Source organism: Pinus tabuliformis, chromosome 3_1, assembly GCF_031772625.1.
Source record: "Pinus tabuliformis cultivar Carrire ecotype Pingquan chromosome 3_1, CPIR1, whole genome shotgun sequence".
NCBI lineage: Eukaryota > Viridiplantae > Streptophyta > Pinopsida > Pinales > Pinaceae > Pinus > Pinus tabuliformis.
In genome coordinates this window covers 115,469,592-115,486,558 of record NC_142301.1, presented here as the reverse complement: position 1 = coordinate 115,486,558, position 16,967 = coordinate 115,469,592, and the positions used below count along the sequence as shown (strand labels likewise).

The following is a 16,967-nucleotide window of genomic DNA, read 5'->3' as shown; positions in this document are numbered from 1 at the left end:
GCACTAATAGCATAGTCGGAGGCATATGTCTCAATCTCAAATGGTTGTTGTAGGTCTAGTAATGTGAGCACTGGTGCAGAACAGAGGCGATTCTTCAACTCGGAGAATGTTCGCTGTTGGGTTTCCGACCAAAAGAACTTGGCTTTCACTCCACCCTTGGTGACTTGACTTAAAGGCCAAGCGATATGAGAGAACCCCAACATGAACCTACGGTAGAAATTGGCAAGACCCAAAAAGCTGTGGAGCTCTGTTAGAGTGGTTGGGGCTGGCCAATCTCGAATGACTTGTATCTTGGATGGGTCCACATGTACACCCTGATAATCAATGATGTACCCTAGATATTGAACCTGGGTCAGGCCAAAGGTACATTTTTCCAAGTTAGCACACAGCGTGTGTTGTCGAAGGGTTTAAAGGCCCTGTCGAATATGATGGAGGTGCTCTACCCAACTCTAGCTGAAGATCAAGATGTCATCTAAATACACCACCACGAATGCATTGGTGAAGGGCCGCAAAATGTCGTCCATCAGTCTCATGAAGTTTGCAGTCTCAATTCGAACGACATGACCAACCATTCAAAAAGGCCCTCCTTGGATTTGAAGGCAGTCTTCCACACATTAGAGGGTTCAATAGGCACCTGGTGATAACCTGATTTCAAGTCAATCTTGCTGAAATATTTGGCCCCCTTGAGCTGGTCCAGAAGGTCATCAATCTGCGGGATTGGGTACCTATTCCGGACAGTGATCTTGTTCAGCACCCGATAGTCAATACAAAGCCTCTAGGTCCCATCCTTTTTCTGTACCAATACAATCGGGCTCCCACAAGGTGATGAGCTTGGCCTGATGTGCCCTTTCTGCAGTAGTTCCTGAATCTGCCTCTTGATCTCATCGTTCTCTAGAACAGAGCGTCGATAGATCGGTCCATTGGGCAACAGCGCGCCCAGGGTTAGATCGATGGAGTGCTTGACTTGACAGTGCAGAGGTACCCCTGTGGGTGAGGCGAAAATGTCCCTGTACTCCTCCACGACCTTGTCCATTTGTTGCTGCTGTGCAGAGGAGCCCTGCCTGGAAGCCGTGGCCACAACCTTCTTCTTGCCTTGGGGGTGAATCATAAGGAAAACAAATTTCCTGGTCTGGGAAATGATCTTACTGCATTGCTTTGCAGTGATCAAAGAGATGGCGGTAGGCAGGGCTACCTCTGGTATCCTGTACAACTTATTAGCCAAAGTAATAATCACAGAGCGAGGTCTAGACTCATATACAACATGTTGCTTCCACAAGTATGGTTGTCCTAACAATACATCAAAAACTTCAAGAGGAGCAACGTCACACAATACCTCATCCGTGAAGGGCTTGATGCTATAGGGAAGGCGACACTGCTGGCTGACGCAAAGATCTTGTCCTTGGTGAAGCCACCCGATGGTGTACGACTGTAGATGTGTTGTAGTCCTTAGGCTCAGCTGCTTTACGATTTCTGCTGAAATGAGGTTCTTTTGGCTCCCGCTGTCGACAATGAACTGCAGTGGAGAACCCTTCACCCACATCTGTGAGTGGAAGAGGCGTTCCCCTTCCTCTGGATCTTCAGGATCAATTTGTTGGATCTTTGTAGTGGCCATGGTGGCACTGGGCTCCGCATCAATGATCTGCTTCCCTTTGTCAGTCCCCTTATCGGGTTCTGATTCAAAGTTGGAACCTGCGTCTGATTCGGAAGCCTTCAGCTCGGCCACTAGTGACTACTTGGCCCGACACTCACTTGTATTGTGAGTGGAGCTCTTATGGAACTCACACCATTTTCTCGTATCCTTCTTCGTCTTCGTGGTGTTGTTCTTTACTTGCAGCTTTGGCGGGTTGTCCTGGGTAGCCTCGCCTTGGCTTGGTCCCTTGTTCTGTGGTTTGGGGGTGCCTTTTCCTTGCTTTGGATTCGCAGATCCAAAGTCTCGCTTCTTTTGTTTAAACTTCTGCTCAATCTTTACAGTGTACCGATATGCCGTGCCGAGCGAGGAAATGTCTAGGAAATCGATTTCGTCCTGGATATACTTGTGTAGACAACCGCGGTACTTGAGCACCAAATGTCGCTCAGTGTCCTTGATACCCAACGTCGTGCGAAGGGTATGGAAAGTATTTGTGAACTCCGACACATCTTGGTCCCTTCCCTATCGTAGCGTGGTCCACTTTATATATTTATCTTCATCGCTTCAGACAGGGTAATACTGTTCATTGATGGCGTCTCGGAAGGAATTCCAAGTGGATGAAGTGGAAAACAGCTCACACCAACAAAACGGCTGAGGCCATGGATAGAAGTAAAATTCAAGAGACTTCAGATTTGTTTTACAGATTGGAGGACGAATTTGCTTGCTTAGCAGTATCAACTTCACAGGGAGTCTAGTATATAGACAGTGGAACATCAACTCACATGACAGGGGTTAGAGAATATTTCTCTATCTACAAAGAGGAGTAGATGGACTTCCAGATTACTATGGGAAACAAAACGAAATGTACTCTAGTAGGGAGAGGTACCATAGATTTTCGGGGGGAGTCAGTGTTGAAGAATCAAGGGCAATTAGGTGTAGTGTGATTCTTCTTGACTTGATAACAATTTGTGGAGTCTTTTTACTTTTTCTTGTTAGCTTAATCTTCTTCTTCTTCTTATTAATGCATGTGTGTACTTCATCAAACTGCTACCAAAAACATAAGAACAAGAACACAAGATGTTGGCTCTCTGCCAGGGCCAAAACCTCTCTTCTCTTGAGAGGAAAACCCTTCGGTAAATTTCTCTTATTGAAGCTTCTTATTGATCAATGCCAAATCCTAGACCCCTGACTAGAATGTCCTCCAAGCACAAGTCAAGTCCTTCCTCCTTTTTGCACTTTGTTTCCCTGGCACTTCCTTCTCCTTCCAATTGTTGTTAGATCTTGTTGCACTTACTCTAGAAGAGATGCTTCTCTTCTATACTTAGAGATATCCTTCACTTATGTAGACACTTTCCTTCTTTCAACCAAACGAGATCCTTCTTGAGATGTAGATGTAGACTGAAGTGACTGTACAACAACCCTAGATTCTCGCATGTGTGGCAGGTAACCTTGCATATTAGGGTCCTTTCACCTTCGCTTGAGAGAGCCTTACCTTCGCTTGAGTAGGAGGCCTTATAGGCCTAACTTTCTAGCCCAACCAATGATGAACATGTGACTGTGATCTTACTACTGATATAACCACAGACTGTCCTTCATTTTCTTGCACGTGTGACTGTATTTACCCTAGAAAACAACTTCCAACCTTTGCTTATACTTTCCCTTACTTCGCTGCACTAGAGTCTCCTCTTCTTTGCTTTCTCTTCACCTTTAATTTGTCTTCCTTGCTCGTTGATTTCAAAGGAATGAGTGCGTTATCTTTAGAGGAGTGGACAACTTCTATATATAGAGGATTGTCCCTCCTTTAGGCTGACTTGTAGATTGCAGACCAACTTGTCTTATTTAACTTGGATTGCTTCTTTTGATTGTGCCACATGCGTGGAGGAGACTTGACTTTGCTTGGAGGGATATTCTTTGACTCTTATACAAAAATATACATGGTGCAACATGCCCTTAAGGTTTTCAACATTTTATTTTGACTATTTGACTCACCTATAGCACTCTAACATGTGCTAGACCTATTTCAATGAGCAAGAAACTCATTGACTAATATTATAAAAATAATATTCTTTTTCTTGAATAAATACAAATATCAAAAGTACATTTATGAAGACCGAACCTAGTTACATTTCCTTCAACAGTCAGGAGCAAGTACCAGTGCTACAGGTGTATTGCATGTGCCAGGATTGGGTATGAAATTGATTTTAGTATCCCAGTTACAGGATAAGGGGTATGATATTCATTTCGTAGGGAAGATAGTGTATGTCAAACACCCAAGCTAGAAAAAGGTAAGACAGATTGGAGTTCGAAGTAACAGATTGTATCAGTTACAAATCGATTCTCCAATGGCACTAATAGGTAGTGACAGTAGCAGTGGGAAGGAGCTGAATGAGTTATGGCATAGGAGAATGGGACATTTACACCATGGAGCACTCAAGATGCTCAAAGAAACAGTAACAGGGGTTGTAGAACTTGGCACAGAACACGATGATGTGTGCAGAGGATGCGTACTTGGGAAGTATGCTAAGGCAACATTTCCAAGAAGTGATAGCAGAGTTGATGGCATGTTAGGACTCATACATTCAGATATTTGCGGCCTAATGTCCACTAGAGCTCTTAGTGGTGCTGAATATTTCGTCACCTTTATTGATGACCATTCCAGGAAAACTTGGATCTACTTCTTGAAGACCAAGGATGAGGTCTTCGATCATTTCAGAGAGTTTAAAGCTCTCGTAGAGAATGCGACAAGGAAGAAGATCAAGGTGCTTCTCTCAGATAATGGTGGGGAATATATTGATAAGGACTTCATAGATTTCTGTGCGAAGGAAGGCATCAAGAGAGAATTGACAGTTCCATACAATCCACAATAGAATGGTGTAGCGGAACAGAAAAATAGAACCGTTGTTGGAGCTGCAAAGGCTATGTTATATGACTAGGATCTACCCATATTTCTATGGGCAGAAGCATGTAACACGACATAATACATTCAGAATAGGACTGCTCATAGAGCATTAGGGAAGAAAACACCAGAAGGAGTCTTCATAGGGAAGAAACCAGAAGTAAGCCACTTTTGAATTTTTGGCAGCATTGCTTCTTTTCACGTGCCAAATGATAAAAGGATCAAACTAGATCAGATTGCAGAGAAGGGGTTCTTCGTTGGGTACAACGAAACCTCAAAGGCATACAAAATCTACATTCCTAGCAATAGGAAGATTCTAGTAAGGCGAGACGTGAAGTTCATGCAGGACCGAGCTTTCAGGAGATCTCGTGAGATGCCTGCAGGTGATCATAATCATTCAACAGAAGCTCCTTTAGTCTAGTATTAGGGGCAACCACAGGGGCAACCAGTGGGACAGGCAGGAAGACAGTCATAAGGATCAAGCACTATGACCAGTACCAATATTTCCTCAGGTGCAAGAAATTCGGGGAGTTCTCAGCAGATCGAGCAACAGAGACAAGATGAAGAGGAGCTGACAGAACCTCCCACGACTAGTGGTCGAGCCAATAGAGAGGTTCGTCAGACATTGAGAGATGCAGAGGAGTTTATTGGAACTCCTAGGATGAGCAAAAGACAACGTAGACAGCCTGACAAGTACCAAGCATTGGTGGCTTAGGTTGTAGAACCTTCTAGCTTTCAGGAGGCCGCACAACATCAGGTGTGGGTAGATGCCATGGTAGAAGAGTATAGCTCTATCATGACGAATGATGTTTGGGAGGTAGTGCCAAGGCCAAAAGATAGATCAGTTGTAGGTTCTAGATGGATCTATAAGATCAAATATGCGACAGACGACAGTGTGGAAAAGTACAAGGCTAGGTTCATGGCAAAGGGGTATGCACAAAAAGAAGGGATAGATTATGAGGAGACCTTCGCCCTAGTTGCTAGATACACTTCTATCCGGTCAGTTATATCTCTAGCAGCTCAAATGGGATGGCAGATTCACTAGATGGACGTCAAGACAACCTTCTTGAACGGGGTGATAGAGGAAGAAGTGTACATAGAACAGCCAAAGGGCTTTGAGACTCAAGAGAGGCACACTCATGTGTGTAGATTGAAAGCTACTTGCAACAGATGGGATTTGTCAAGAGTGACGCAGATCCCAACCTTTACTATTTGATGGTAGAGGGTGAGCCACTCATTTTAGTTTTGTATGTGGATGATCTCTTTTTGACAGGATCATCAAGGCTCATAGAGGATTGCAAGAAGAACTTGGCAGCAAAATTTGACATGAAGGATTTGGGGTTGATGCACTATTTCCTAGGATTGGAAGTATGGCAGAAGGATGGGGAGATCTTCCTTTGGCAAGGAAGATACGCTACAGATATTCTGAAGAGGTTCAAGATGCAGGATTGCAAACCCATGTCTACACCCATGATCACCAACTGGAAGAAGATAGATGCATTAGATGACAAGGATGTCGACCCCACCTTGTATAGACAACTTATTGGGTCTCTCATGTATTTGGTCAACACTAGGCCAGATATCTGCTTCACAGTCAATACCCTTAGTCAGTTCATGGTAGAACCAAAGAGGGTACATTGGGCAACAATGAGGCATATTCTAAGGTATATTCGCGGCATAGTCGAGTATGGATTGAGATATACTCGAGGGGATGATGTCAGACTTTGTGGGTACACAGATGCAGATTGGGCAGGCAGTTCAGTGGACAGGAAAAGTACCTCCGGGTACTGCTTCAGTGTTGGATCAAGGATGGTTTCTTGGTGTAGCAGGAAGAAGAAGTCAGTAGCACTGAGCTCTGCAGAAGCAGAGTATATGGCAGCCAGCACAGCTACGTGCGAAGCTATATGGCTTCGGAAGTTGCTAGTAATCTTATTCAGGCAGAGGATGGAGGTGACCAATGTTTATTGTGATAATCAGAGTTGCATAAAGCTCTCTAAGAATCCAGTGTTTCATGACAAGTACAGCACATCGATATTCGATGTCACTTCATCAGAGACTATGTACAACGTGGATCAGTCCAGCTACAGTATGTTCCCACGGAAGAGCAGGTTGCAAATATATTCATGAAAGCTCTAGGGAGAGCTAAGTTCATCTATTTTAGAGAACAAATGGGTATGGTGGAGAACCCGTTTCAGTGGCAGGGACAGGCTATTTTGGATGCTCTTCAGTTGCAGGTGTTGCAGTTGCAGCAACAACAGATGAAGAGGGAGTTGTAGTGCAAATGCATTGATGACAGCAGTATGGCAGTGTCAACAACAACACATATGCAACATATATCAGAGTTGCATAGTGGTTGGTGGGCAGTATGGCTAGACATCAACAGCGTGACAGGAGATGATGCAGAGACAGGGTGTTGCTACAGGGTGAGCAGTAGCACTAGAACACATTCCTCGCTAAGAGGGAGTGTTAGTTTTTGTAGCATCGGATGTGTTCTAGCCTTGAAATTTTGTGGAGAGGCTAGAATACAAGAGACTTCCAAAACCCAGAAATTGTTTCTGGAAATTCTGCCTAGAAGTGTCTCAATTAGATTATTAACCATTTTTTTAAATATTTCCTAAATCTAAACTTAGGGAATATGGTTAATTAATCAATATTAATTGAGATAAGGTGAGAATCATCTAAAAACTCACACGGATCGATCCAGAGATGATCCTAGCCATTGATTAAGTTTTAATCTTAGCCGTTGGTGCTCCAACAATGGATTATAAGAGGAAGTCGATGTGGTGATGGAGAGATCATCCAGTGCAGATACTTAGTTGCCCAGGCAGTTCAATTTTCTCAGAAGCAGTAGCTCAGCAGAGAAGATAGGGACAAAGGGTGAGTAGCAGGTGGAAGAGGAGGGCAACAACATTTTGGGAGGAAGATTTCCAGTTCCTGGGAGAGGCAAAGGAAGGAAGGTCAAAATTTCCAGAGGGCCAGCGTAAGCTCAGGGTAGAGGGTGACGCAGGGAGCTCAGCGCAGAGGTTAGGGAGGCAGTTTCAGAGGCAGAAAATAACTGTGGGGTGAGAGAAAATTCTCTCGATATTTTAGCAAGTATTTTCCTCAGATTAGATTGCCAATTGTGCATCTAAATTATTGTACTGAGAATCGTTGCTGAAGATTAATAATAAAACCCTCATCTGCTGCACTGATTTTCCAAGTTGGGTTTTTCCTGGGACATTTTTCCAAAAATATCTGTGTTATTTTATGTGTATGTGTTAGCATTTCTTTCAACGTTTATTCTTCCACAGTTTTATGTGTAGATTGCAGTGTGATTTATTCAGTATATGCTGTAGTAAACAGTAAATAAATTGTTAAATTAAATCAACAATTAGGAGAATAATTTCCAGTTGCTGCAATAGGATTCTAGTTTTCAAAATTTTCACAACAAGAAGTTTGTATACTTGAGAGACAAGCTTGGCTTGGTTGATAGATCCTCCCTAGTTGAGAGAGAGAGATAGGCACGTCATTCTTGTCTTCACTTGGGAAGACAAAATGGAGGATTGGGTAACCATCTGGCATTCGATACTCTTTGAGGATGTGGTAGGGCATCCAAGATAAGAGTAGTCATGGACTGATATTCTTTGAGGACTAGCTATCCAAGACAAGAATAGTCCAAAGAAGGTCATACTCGGTGAACACTCGAGTGGAGTATGTACCTTGAGAGACAATGATGATGGTGTCTATAAATCATTGGTCTCGCCAACATTGTGCTTTGATCTTGTGGAGAGATAGAGCTGTTAGTCAAGACCTTGCTATGTGACAATGCTGGTTGATATGATGCAAGACAGATGGGTTTCCAATCCGACTCTTCTTATGAGATCTCTTCAGATTGAGAATGTCCATGTACCCCTTATGAATACCTCCCTAGTTAAGAGGGAGTGTTGAAAAATGTGTAACTAGGTTCGGTCTTCATAAGTATGAAATGTATTTTTGATTCTTGTATATTATGAAATAAAAGAAAATTATTATTATTGTTTTTGGAGCATGGGTTTCATGCTCAAGGTCTTTTATTTTATAGGTCAAGCACCCATTGAGTGCTTCTAGGGCTTGTCCTAAGTCAATAAGTCAAAAGAGTCATTATCATAAGTTGAAGACCCCACTGGGCACATTGTAACTTGTAAAGAAAAATATTTTTGTCTTTAAAAGTGTCGGAATACCCTCCAAGACCAAGTCGGCCTGGCAGCTGGCAAGTTGGCCTAAAGGAAGAGCCACGTCCACCCTTAGAAGAGCCTATATATAGAAGAGGATTCGACCTCCTTGAAGACACTCACTCATCTCTCATTCTAGCGAAGGAAGAAGAAGGAGGACGAAGAAGTTATTGTGTTTGGGCTTATCTTTCTCTCTTACACGTGCTAGAGAAGACAAGGGTTTTTGCGTTGACCTAGGGCATCCCCAAGTTCGATCTTGGTGGAAAGGAGGCAAGGAGGTCAAGCAAAGGCTACCAAGGGTCTCTCTCAAGCTCCAGAAGTTAGGGAAAGGCAAGCGAAGGTCAGAGAAGGGCTCTAAGAGAAGATCAAAGTTCCCACGTGTAGCAGCAACAATTTCCTGGGGGCCGAAATTTCAAATCTATAGTAGGAGGCCGAAAATCTTGCGGTAGAAGGCCGAGAAGGTGCAATTGGAAGAGATTTGACTAGATCGAAGTTGGCACATCACTCAAAGAGGTTGGTCTTGGTCTTGGAGGGTATTGGTCTCAGTCTTAAGGTCTTGGAATTCATCAATTGAAGAATCTATAAGGAAGAGAAGAGATTTAAGGGTTTTCCTCTCAAGAGGAGAGGTTTTGCCTTGGCTTGCAGCCTATATACTGTTTCATTGTGCGTTTTGTTTTGGCAACTGTTTGGTGCTTTACACATAATAATAAGGAACAAATTTAATAAGTAAAAAGGAACCACAATCAGTTATCAAGTAAAGATAATTAATCATAATCATTGCCCTATTGAATTCTCAACAATTGCTACCCTAAGGATTTCTCAACATGGTTTCAAAGCTAAGGTGAGGAGAAGGCAGCGTGAAGATCACTCTTATTGGCATAATTGGAAGACATTTATCAAGATTATTTTGAAAGACATCATTTGCAAAAAGGACACAAGGAAGAAAGGGCGCAGAGAAGAAAATTGAAGGATTATCATTCATCTTGAAGGAAGTTTGAAGGCTACTACATCAAGTCATCATCAATCTCTCTCTTGGAAGCTCTTTGTCCTTCACCCATTTTTGAAGACATCTCTACAAGAAGATATCGCTAAAGGAGCATCAATCCTGGGAGCATCATCTACACTCTTGGGAACTACATCATTTATCCTTGAAGCAGCTTGAAGCCACCATTGTGTCAACCATCATAGAAGTTATCATTCTAAGACATCTATGAAGCATTTTGGAAGATCTTAGGAGCATCTAGATATTCGAAGATATCATCAAGAAGGACACTTATTTGACAAGTACTATATTATTATCTATGTCTCAATCTTCAATCAAATTAATTCATTCTGTAAAGAAAGCAACAAGCTCGATGGATCATCAAACTTCCAAGCATGGAAGAGAAGAATAGATTTGATACTTATAGGAAATGAAGTCATAGACCATGTTCTTGGAAAAGTTACAAAACCAAAGAAAGATAAGACTCAAGAACTGGCCAAGTACACTAAAGGAGAAGTTAGGGCTCAAAGGATTCTCATTGAATCCATCAAGGATCATCTTATTCCATTCATTACAGACTTGAGTACATCTAAAGCAATCTATGACAAGTTAGTAAAATTATATTCGTTCAGTACCACAGGTCAGAAAATATCTCTAATATATCGACTATACTAGACAAAGGTATCAAGGGATGAAGACTTGGTTTCATATCTTATGAAGGTTTCACAATTAAGGGATCAACTTCAAGGACTTGGAGAAATTGTTTCAAACTCAGAATTGATTACTTGTATACTCAATGCTTTACCCCCATAATGGAGCAATTTTGTATCAAGCATATATTCTAGGAAGGACACTCCAAGCTTCGATGAGCTATGGTCTCTATCTGTTATATAAGAAACAAGAATGAAGGCCAAAGATGACACTGAACCCAATGAAAGGTCTCAAGCCTTTATTGCTAGATCAAAGAAGAAGAGTGGAAGGTTTGGAAGATTTGAACCTCATCAAAGGCATAATAGAAGTAACAACAATCAACCACGTGGAAGACAAGATATGTCTAAAGTACAATGCTTTGGATGTAATGAATATGGACACTTTAAAAGAGATTGTCCCAAGGATCCTCGAAATAAGAAGAACAATAAGAGGAAGGAAAGAAGTGAAGCTCACATTATCGAAGAGAATGAAGAACCAAAAAAGAAGCCAAAGAATGAAGACCCTAAAGATCTCTACTATTCAAGATCTCCACTCTACTAGGTTTATTATCAATATGTTTTCCTTTTATTAGAAGAAGGCAGTTATAATAGCTTATACAATTACTTTTGAAGAATTTTTGGCATCATGAAAAGAAGCATGTAGTATTGAAAGGATTAGAGTCTACATAGTTTGTTGTTTTTCCATGATACTAGTATCTAGGATAGAATCATAAATCACTGATGCTACCAATCTGAGTATCACAACAAGACTATTTTGCAACAATGGAAGATAAGCAACAGTAAATATACTAGTGCACAAAATATACACAAATTTTTACAATTTTATACAACAACCCAACTTCGTTATATTAATCAAACTAATAATACAACAGTCTAGGGCTCTCGTACCAGGGATAATGGCCCTCATACATCCACTAGTACAAGAATACAAGATATAAGATACACTAGCGGTCTAGTTGATGTAGCATGCAATCACAACGACTTTGTCGTATCCTGTACACTGCAGGTCCTTCGCTTCCGTTCTGCAACACCTACCTCTATCAATGCACCAACTCCTTTAGGCCACTGAACTCGATCTCCACAATCTGTCCTTTAACTTATCATAAGTCTATCTATCATCAACACATAGGGTCTTCACGCTCACTAGCTGCTCCTTCGTTCTTCAAGGCAACAACACTTTGAGACTTTTGCCACTGCTGCTCCTCAGCGCTTTTGGGATTTTTCTTCCCACTATAGTCTTCTTGCGTTGCTCCAATGAAGACTAACATAGGGCAGGAGGGTTGCCACCTATCATCATCGAATGTCGCTTCAACAATGAACATGAGTTGTCAACAAGTGGTTCTGGTTGGCCAGACCTTGAGCTCCTCCAAACTGCCTCTCCTAGCAACCACCTTTGTCCATCAAGTTGCTGCACTTAGGGCTTAGATTTGGGTACTTTCACGCTGCCCTCCAACAGACCACAAATGCCCAAACAACTGTCCAACTAGACTCCCATCCAACTAGCATCCAACTCAACTTAAACACATCACCATACAAACCTTTGCATTCTTCATGGGTTAGAGTAATATTGCTGTAAGTCTGATCTATTGGTTAGGGCTTGTTGTCACACTGTAACAATACCTTATTTCTCCTCTAGACTTCCTCCACAGCTGCGGCCTAGCTTCCCTTGCTTCTTGCTCCTCTTCACTACTGTTCTAGGCTACTTACTAGCCCCTAAACTAGCCTCACAACTCCCTTCTCTAGGGACAGTAGGGCCCGTGGCCTACTTCTTGCTACCTGGGCTACGACCTAATGAATAGGGGTAAGATCATTTCAAAACCACACAAAACTCCTCCAAAAACCTTCCCAGAAAATGCGGCTGTCTCCTGCTCAGAATTCAGACCTGCAAGGACAAGAATACCACACAATTCTAGCCTAGATTTGTCCTCAAGAGAATCATTGTCCTCTTATAGCTTCTCAACCTTGTTGTAGATGCCAAACTCACCCAAAACAGACCCTTAAGCACTTTGTCCTCCTCCTTCTAGAGCTTGGCTACCTCAAATGTATTTCATATGAAAAAGATGCACTTTTGGATGTGAGGAAATGACCTCACAATCACCTTATATTTATATCTAATAGAAGGGCTTCATCAAACCATCATGAAGGGCTTGTACAATTTTCATACAACACAAGCCTACATGACTTGTCATCCACAAAACCCACTAGCTATAAGGAAAAATTCATATCCCCATTTCTAGGGCTCGGATTCGAGCGATTTTCGTTGCCTCTTTCTTATCTTGAGGTCCTCTATTATCTCAAATCATTACATGTCATAATCTCCTTGTGGTTTCACACCCACTAGCTTGGGTGCCAAGCCCACACCTTGGGTTCCAAGCCCACACCTTGGGTTCCAAGCCCACAAAGCCCTTTTGTGGCACTCCAACCTCCAAACCCTGAACCCTAGGGCTTGGAGTACCTCCCAAGCTACCAAATCTCAACATAGTTAGTCATTGTTAGTCATTGGAAGCAGTCATCTAGCAGAATAAGGATAGAAGGATATGGACAACTTAGCTACTCTACAAAATATGCACATCATAGTTCATGCAACTACTACTTAGCATCATGTCATAGAAGCAGTCATTTAGTAGAAAGGGACCACCAAGGTCCATGATGATATTTCTTAAGATTCTTCATCATATAAGAACTGTTGTGACACGGAAAAAGTATATTTTACCTAGAAGAAAGCAAGCATCATAGAAGTTTGTAGGTAGTCAAATTACAACATGAAGGCATGATTGAAGCACCTCTCAACTTGAAAAAGGAGTCTCATCATAGACATTATCTTCAAGAAAAAGCAGTTCATTCAAAAGGAAGTCATCTAGATGGAGATATGAAAAGAAGAGGCATGCATATCTTTAAATAGAAGTTCTTCATTAGATGGTAGATTCATGCCTTCAGTAAAATGTTGGTAGAAAGAGCTAGAAGAAGAAGTTTACTTGGAAACATGAGCATGATACATAATTGGATGGACAAAAACTCTTTCTTATGGTTATTCGACACTTCGAAGCATGTCAGTTAGAGCATGATATTGATCAACATTCGATATGGTCTCTTGAAGAACTCAAAATAAGAATAATAGTTTCAGTGGGAGCTGTGAAGATTCTGAATTCACAGTGACTAGTAAGCAGCATGAAGACGAATCCTAGTACTATTTGAAAATAGATGATGGTGACATCAAAAGAAGCAAGAAGCAAAATTTGACATCTTATTGAGAAAGTGTCATATCCCCAACAAATAAAATTGACGAACGTGAATTCCCAATTTTTCAGTTTTGTTTTCTAATAAATATTTTTGGCGATTGGACTTAGAAGAATGGGTTAAAAGACTTGGAATTAATTTTGCTAAAGGAAAGGGAAGCCAACTTAGGAGATTTGGGTAAAATTAAAAGTTGGTGGATTGTGGGTGCCACAGCAAAAGGGGGAATTCGAACCCATGGGAGGAATTCAACCCACAAGGAGGAAAAATGCACAAAGGGGTTCGAACTAGTGGGGGCCACAAGGATGAGAAGGGGAGCAACTATAAAAGTCAAGAGCAAACTCATTTTTGGGGTTCTTTGTTTGTGCATCTAACTTGAGAGTTTGCTTGCGCTGTTTAGCCAAGGCAACTGGTGCCTTGAGCACAGTGGTTTCCATGGAGAAATTCTTGAACTCTCTTTCGGTGGACTTAGAGTGCTACCATAGGAGAGAATTCTAGAGCTTAGTGGAGAGGAGATTGCTGGAGTTCGTGGGTCTTTTCAGCTATTTCTTCAGCCTGTTCGAGCTTCCAGGAGGACGCAGTGGTAGAACTTGTTCGATTAAGTTATGGGGTCTTCAAGGGGGATTCCAACCAAAGAATTTAGGGGAAAATCCCTCGAGGATGGACCAAATTTTGTGGAGAATTACAGGGCTGGACATTGCTGCTCTAGTGAGAACCAAATTCATCATTTCTAGGGCCTATGCGGGGGCTTTGTTGAGCATAATTCTGTTGGAAAATCAAGGACATTATATTAGGGTTGGATTCTCCTTTCTTGATAATTACTTGTGAGTGTGTTGGCTTCTTTTACTTCTTTATTATCTTATCTTTCATCAAGCAATTATACATATATGAAGATCACAAAACAAGAGACACAAGATATAAGCACATGCCAGCGAAAACCCCCCCTCGAGGGGAAAATCCAGTCAAGATAATTCTTCCTTTCGATAGTATTCTTTGAGATTCTTTACCCTAGACCAAGGCTAGACTTTCCCTCCACACCATGTCAGCCTCCAAGATCTTCAACCCCTTCCAACAACTTCGACTAGGCAGCAGCTTCCGGCAACAACGAAATCTTAGGAGACTTCGATCTCCCAACCCAGACCACAAAACAAGGAGAGAGAGGCACCAAAAAATCGATTTTCTTCTTCTCTAGAGATTCCCCCAAACTCACACTTCTTTCGTCCTCTCGGCAACAGACTTCACACTTCCCCAACTCTTCTTGAGATATCGAACTTCCTTGAGAGTGAGTGCTACAAATGACTTTGACCTCCTTCAATAGATAAGCTTTCGGTGGGTTTAATGGGGGTCCTTAGGCCAACTTGATCTGCCTTAGGCCGACATGATGTGGAGGACACATAATTCATATTTGACTTGATACAAAACCTTTTTACATGATTCGAAAGCCTAAGAAGGGTCTCTTTGAATATATAATGACTCTATAAACTCAATATTAATCCTAGGAGTCTACAATGAGGACTTTGACTAATATAATGATGACCCAAGCATGAAACCCATGCTTTAATAAGTCATTGTTACAATAATAAAAATTCTTTTCTTTATTATAATGACTCAAGTACATTACTAAATAATGAACATAGTTACATTTTCTAACAAATTCGTGGGGTAGTTTCTAGCTGCGTTTGTGCTGGAGTTGAGGAAGAATTTCACTCTTATCTTCTAGGAGAATTTGCAGGGAGTTTCTACAACCTTTGACTAAAGAACTAAGGCTAAATTAGCAGCAATGATTTGAGGGGGACGCAAAACCAGTGAAGGAGGGCATAGCACTAAAATTGGGCAATTCCAGGAGTTCAGAATTAACCAAAACATTTCTGGGTTTTGCTGGCCTAGCATCAAGGAGTTTGCTCCTAATTTTGCAGAATTTTTGGAAGAGTTTTGGAGCCCCAAACCTCAGTTCACCTACAACAACAATTGTAGAAATTTCTGGGTTGAATGCACAACTTGGAGGAGCCATTTTGGGTGGAGTAGTTCAGTCATTTTCACCTGGGTATTTGCTTGCTCACTGTAGCAAGCGTAGGTGCACAATTTCCATCCCCAATTGTATTCAAATTCCCATGATTATCAATAAAATGGCTCAGATTCGTTATTTTTGCCTTATGGAGTTTTAATTTGTCATTGTATGTGTTGTGTTCAGATTCTTCATGTTATAGCTGTGCTGTAGCTAGTGCATGTTTTGGTATTTCACTATAAATTTTCTAATTAGAATATTACAATGGTATCAAAGCATGTTCTTGGCCAGCGGTGGGCTCAGGAACATGTCATGACTGGACCATCTGGTGGAGTTATTTATCGTCCTAGAGGCAGGGGCAAAGTAAGAGGCCGTGGTAGAGAGGGTGAGCTGGAGCATCTCTTTGATACAGAGTTTGAGAATGCTTAAGACTACATGGGGGACAATTTTGAGGATCAGCCTAGGTAGGGTGGGTGTGACCCACTATTGGAGGAGTTGGCCAGAATGAACTAGCAAATGATGGAGATGGTGAGGCAGGTGATGGCTCTACAAATGTAAAATATGCAGGGAGGACCTCAAGGTGGAGTGGGAGGAAACAATGATGGAGAAGGGGGCTCACGCACAAGAGAGGGGAGTCAAGCACATCCTCGCACCACCCACACGTATGGCCAAACCCCCAGACCCACTATGTTGCGCTTCACGGAGGAGCTAGAGCGTGAGAGAGGGGCTGATGCTTTCACGGAGTTGATTAGATCGTTCACTGATGGGATTGACGAGTATGAGGCCTTGGACCCCAAGATCAGGGGGACTCTCTCCTTTGCAGATTATTACCATTTGAAGGAGAAATGTAGAGGCCTTGGACCCTAAGATCAGGAGGACTCTCTCCTTTGTAGATTATTGCCATTTGAAGGAGAAATGTAGAGGAGCCGACCCTTCTTTCTGGGGAGGACAATAGAGTCAGAATTGGGATAACTAGAGAGTGGTAGGGAAGGTGACCTTACCTAGCTATGATGGGTCATCTAGGAGTTCAGCGAGGGCTTGGGATTGGGTTCAAAACCTAGACAAATATCTTACCCTGAACCCAATGAGAAAGACATACGCCATCAGATTTTCCACGCTCCATCTGGAGGGAGACACATAGGAGTGGTGGTACCACGGGTTGGTCACACTCGGGCATGCTTCCATTACTTCTTACACTGAGTTCACTAGCCAGCTGGTGGAGAGATTTGACTAGAAAGATCCGGAGCTGCACTTCAGAGAGCTAGCGAACTTGAAGCAGATTGACAGCACAAAGGCCTTTATAGCTGAGTTCCAGAGGCTTGC

At 42.1% G+C, this 16,967-nt stretch overlaps 1 protein-coding gene across 1 annotated transcript in view; it reads left to right on the top strand.

Moving 5' to 3' along the window:
- The window catches only part of HGO (homogentisate 1,2-dioxygenase), a 150,430-nt gene that overhangs the window by 12,367 nt on the left and 121,096 nt on the right, over nucleotides 1–16,967 (top strand). The window lies entirely within an intron of this gene.